The sequence below is a fragment of the Physeter macrocephalus genome, chromosome 20, assembly GCF_002837175.3.
Source record: "Physeter macrocephalus isolate SW-GA chromosome 20, ASM283717v5, whole genome shotgun sequence".
Classification (NCBI taxonomy): domain Eukaryota; kingdom Metazoa; phylum Chordata; class Mammalia; order Artiodactyla; family Physeteridae; genus Physeter; species Physeter macrocephalus.
In genome coordinates, this window is record NC_041233.1 from 18,299,556 (window position 1) to 18,304,485 (window position 4,930).

At 36.4% G+C, this 4,930-nt stretch overlaps 1 pseudogene; it reads right to left on the minus strand.

Moving 5' to 3' along the window:
• Positions 1 to 2,942: 2,942 nt before the first annotated feature.
• On the minus strand, positions 2,943 to 3,900 carry LOC102976989 (E3 ubiquitin-protein ligase RNF13-like; annotated as a pseudogene).
• Positions 3,901 to 4,930: the final 1,030 nt, after the last annotated feature.

The window sequence follows — 4,930 nt, forward strand, 5'->3', positions numbered from 1 at the left end:
GCATTACATGGGCCTCTCACTGTTGTGGCCTCTCCCGTTGCGGAGCACAGGCTCCCGACGCGCAGGATCAGTGGCCATGGCTCGCAGGCCCAGCCGCTCTGCGGCATGTGGGGTCTTCCCAGACCGGGGCACGAACCCGCGTCCCCTGCGTCGGCAGGCAGACTCTCACCCACTGCGCCACCAGGGAAGCCCAGCATACTAGTTTTGACGAATTTAAATTTTTGAATAATCACCACCTCAGTCAAGACACATTATTTTCATCCACCCAAAATTTGCCTTTCCCAGGCAATCATCTCCTCCCAACAATGGCTCTAGGCAACCACTGACCATCCTTCTGTCACTATACATTCAATTTATATTTTCAAGAGTTTCATGTGAGTAGAATAATTATAGTTTTTTGGAGTCTAGCTTCTTTTTCTCATAGTGTTTGTAATATTTACAATCCTCTTGTGTTCCTCAGTAGTTTGTTTCATGTTATTTTGAGAAGTAATCTAGTCTTTGAATATACCACAATTTGTTTATTCATTTAACTGTTGGTAGATTTGAGCTATTTACAGTTTCGGGCTACAACAAATAAAACTGATAGGAGCAATCATGTAAAGTCTTTGTGTTGATGTAAAGCTTAATTTCTCCTAGAAACATATCTAGGAGTGAAGTTGTTGCATCATACGGTAACTGTAAGTTGAAATTAATAAGAAACTCAAAACTGTTCCAAAGTGGTTGTATCATTTTGCATTTCTACCAGCAGTATATAAGAATTCCAGTTGCTGATATCCTCACCAAAACTGATACAGCCAGTTCTTGTAAACTGAGCCAATCTATTGGTATGTAGTATTATCTGCTTGTGATTTAGTTTGAATTTCCACAGTGGCTAAATATCTTTTCATGTGTTTGTCTATATATCTTCTTTTGTGAAGTGTCTGGTTTAAATAGTTTGTCCATTTTTTACTGGAGTTTTAGTCTTATTATTGAATTGTTAGTGTTCTTTATACATTCAGCATACAGTTCTTTTATCAAGTAAATATACATATATATTTATCAGAATTACATATAAATATACATATTCATTGTCATATATATTTCTTTGAAGTCTGTGATATGCTTTTTTATGTTTTTAGTGGTATCTTTGAAAAAGCAGAAAACTTTAATTTTTTTTAAGTCCAGTTGTCAATTTTTCATATTATGTGTGTATTTGTACAGTCTTAAAATCTGGTAATATTATGTTCTCCAATGTTTTTATTTTCTTTTTAAATTGTTTATTGGTCCTTTGCAATTTCACATAAATTTTAGAATTGCCTTGTCAATTCCAAACAAATAAGTATGCTGGGATTTTGAGCAGGATTATATTAAATCTATAGATTCAAATGGTGGATATTCTTAAAAAATATTGAGTCTTCCAATCCATGAACATAGTATTTCCTCTTTTGCTATATGTTCTTTAATTTCTCTGCAATTTTTTTTTAAGATTTTTTCATTGAATAGGTCTTTAAATATTTTGAAATAATTTATCTCTAACTGTTTTAGGTATTTTTATGTTTTATAAATGTTATTTTGCTTTCAATTTCCAATTGTTTATTGCTAGGCAATAAGAAACCAAATGCATTTTGTATATTTATTTTGCATCTGGGAAACATTAATCTCACTTATTCTAATAAATTCTTTGCAAATTTTGTGAGATATATATCATATAAAATTATGTCACCTGCCAGAAAAGACAATTTTGTTTCTTCCTGTCCAATCTGTATGTCTGTTATTTTTTGTTTGTTTGATTGTATTGCACTGACTAGGATCAATACAACATTGAATAGAAGTGGGAAGAATTGTCTTTCTTTCATTTTACAAATCTTACCAGGGAAGCTTTCATTAAGTATGATGTTAGTTGTAATATTTTTATTTATTCATTTATTTATTTATTTTTTGCCAGTTCTTAAAGTGGAAAACGTGTTATTAACATTGAAACTCCCTTCATACAAGGCCATATAAAAATTCTTAACATTTTGACTATACATAAGTCTATATTTTCTACATAGTTACAATAATGTATGATTTAGCTTTTCATAATACATTGTTTAAATACATAATTAGTTCTGTTAAACATAAGCAATATCTGCAAATCCACTACTTGAACAATTTCCTCTGTACATAGTTTAGCAGGGCTAATTAGCATAAGATGCTCTTTTTCAAGAGGTATATGATTTGAGTATTAACAATTACTGAAGTTTGGTATTATTATATAGCATTATTACACAAAAAATCCTTAAGGATACTGAAATTCAGTAACTAAAGTCCAGAGACATTAGCCAATTAGTCAAGTTCATACATAACACTATAGTATTAAAAACCTTAAAAAAAAAACCAAACAACTTTTGCAATCTGCCCTAGTACAGACTGCTCCTCTCAGGATAAGACTACTTGGCAATAGAAAGGAAAAAGACAGCTTTGAGTCTCTGTGGTGCTGATAGGAAGAAAAATGCTAACTTACCTTGTCGCCTCTCACTAATGATGGCAGAAATACCAGAACAAGCATATTCCAGCTCAACAACTCTAGGTAACTTTATGGAGATGGGAGTTGGCTTAGCTCATGCTAGGTGGCCACAGCACTGACCTTGTGTGTAAAAACATGAAACATTTGCATACTGTGATCTAGGTCTTAATTGTAAGCTACACTGAGGAATTTTTTTTTAATGTTTTGGCTATATTTTATTCCAAAAGAAGAGTTGATTTGATACTTGAGTTACAGCACCAGTCTGTGTTAGTTATTAGTAAAACGAAGTACACTCCTGCAGATAAATATCAGGTCAAAAAAAACCTGTTTCAGTAATCTGATTAACATGTAGAATACTAAAAAATAGGTTATTTCTACAGAAATCTCTGAAGGGAGCAAAAAATCTATATGCCTAAATAAACATTTTAAAGGGAAATAACCCAATACCCTCTGAAGGTCAAACAGTGTTTGCTATGTTGTAATCCTGTTCACCATTAGGCTGCAGTTGGGCCACAACACTATGTTCATTAATTTCATTTTCTGCATCACTACTGTCAGTATCTTCATTGTCATCTTCCTCATAGTCTGAAGATTCTGTCATGTTCTGATATGAGCAGGATTTCGACAAAGCCCCAAATAACTGGGTGCTGACAGAAGTCAAAAGTCTGAATAAAGGGGTATGTTCTGACACTTCATTTTCTTCTTGACTACTATCTGTGTCAGAGTCTGAATCGCCTTGAGAAGGAACAACTTTTTGCTTGCAGACTGGATAGGTTTTTTTGGTTTTAGTTAGCCAAGGATCTACACACTTGCAATGATAAGCATGGGAACACGGAAGGATTCTGAGCTTGTCTCCAGCTTCATATTCATCCAAATAAATGGCACATACATCATACTCTTCTCCTTTTTTGAATTTATGTATAGGGAGTTTCTTAAGTTGATCTTTACGAAGTCAGTTTCTTCTAGCTCTATGTCTATCCTGGACAAATTTGGTGATCTGTATTTACTGTCATTGGATCCCATGTTAATGAGGTCATCAGAATCAACATTGTGAACTATGGCTGCTTTGTATCCTGCTCTCTGTGCATTTAAAACCTTTTCATCAAAATTACAATCAAGTCTTCTAATTAACACGATGAAAGTGCCAGATGAATTGCCTCTTAGTGGTGGAGGCACTGTGGGTTCACAGGCATTCTCTGGGTTTGAGTTAATCAAAAAACTCTTTAAACCTTCAGCTGGAAGTCTATAACCAAATCTTGCTGGAAGGTCATCAATGTCTGAGATGCGTTTTCAAAATTATATGCTAAAATGTCCGCTTCTACAGGCAGTAGGTTTAGGAATGCAAAGAGCTGGACAGTCAAGATGGTATAGACTTGTGTAGCCAACAGCATGAGCATCCCTATGGAGAGCAGCATCTCGCCGTAAAGTCACCTGGAAGCCTGACACCACAACACAAATAGGCTCGCCAGCCACGTCACTGCGGGAGAAGTCCCTATCCCGACTTCATGACTGAATCTCCGCGCCGACCCCCACCCTAGCTGTATTATTTTTATTGATGTCTATTATCAGAGTGGGGAAAAAAAGTCCCTTTTGATCCAAGTTTGCTGAATGTTTTTATCATGCATGACTGCCGAATTTTTCAAGTGCTTTTTTCTGCAACAATTATCAACAAAATAGGTATTGAGGTGGTCAATTGGACAGAAAGACTGAAAGTACTAATCAAGCCTTTATTCACTTACTGTGACAGTGAATAATGCAAGAGGTTAAAGGAAGCTCTGGCTCCCTGCTATTTTGCTTTTCTTCATAGAATGGCAGGAGAGGGTCTGAGGGATGCAGCGCAGAAAGGGGTAGCTGTCTCTGAGGAGAGACTTAACAAAAGGCTCTTGTCTCTTCATGGACCATGGGCTGAAGGTAGGAAAGGAGGAAGGGGTAGAGGTTGGAAGGTATTGAGTTGAAATAGAGTGCCTCAGCCACGGGCACTGAGAAGGAGGCCTCAAAATAGGTGGTCAGGGCTAGGAATGCCCATATGCCTATGAGGATGCTGATGAGTGGGGTGAGGGAAATCTGAGTCCTTGACTACAACTTTCTTCAGAAAATTGCAGTGTAATGTGCACCAAATCTGGTGAGGGGAAAGCAGCTTTCACTCATGAGGCCTGTCAGGCAAAGCTTGGTAATTGCTTATAGTTGGGCCCAAGGATTCCACACAGGATTTGGGGATGGAGCCAGACTCCTCAGTCACAGGTTTTTCTCCTTTATTGTCTTGATAAAAACAATGCTTTAAGATCATTCTTCTTTCCTAATATATGCATTTGGAGCTTTAAGTCTCCCTCAAAGCACCACATTGGCTGCATATCCAGTTATTAGCTATGCCTTGCCTTTTTTTTTTTGGCGGTTACTCATGGGTTGACATTATGCCTCTTTAAATTTTCCAGTCTGCCTTCAGAT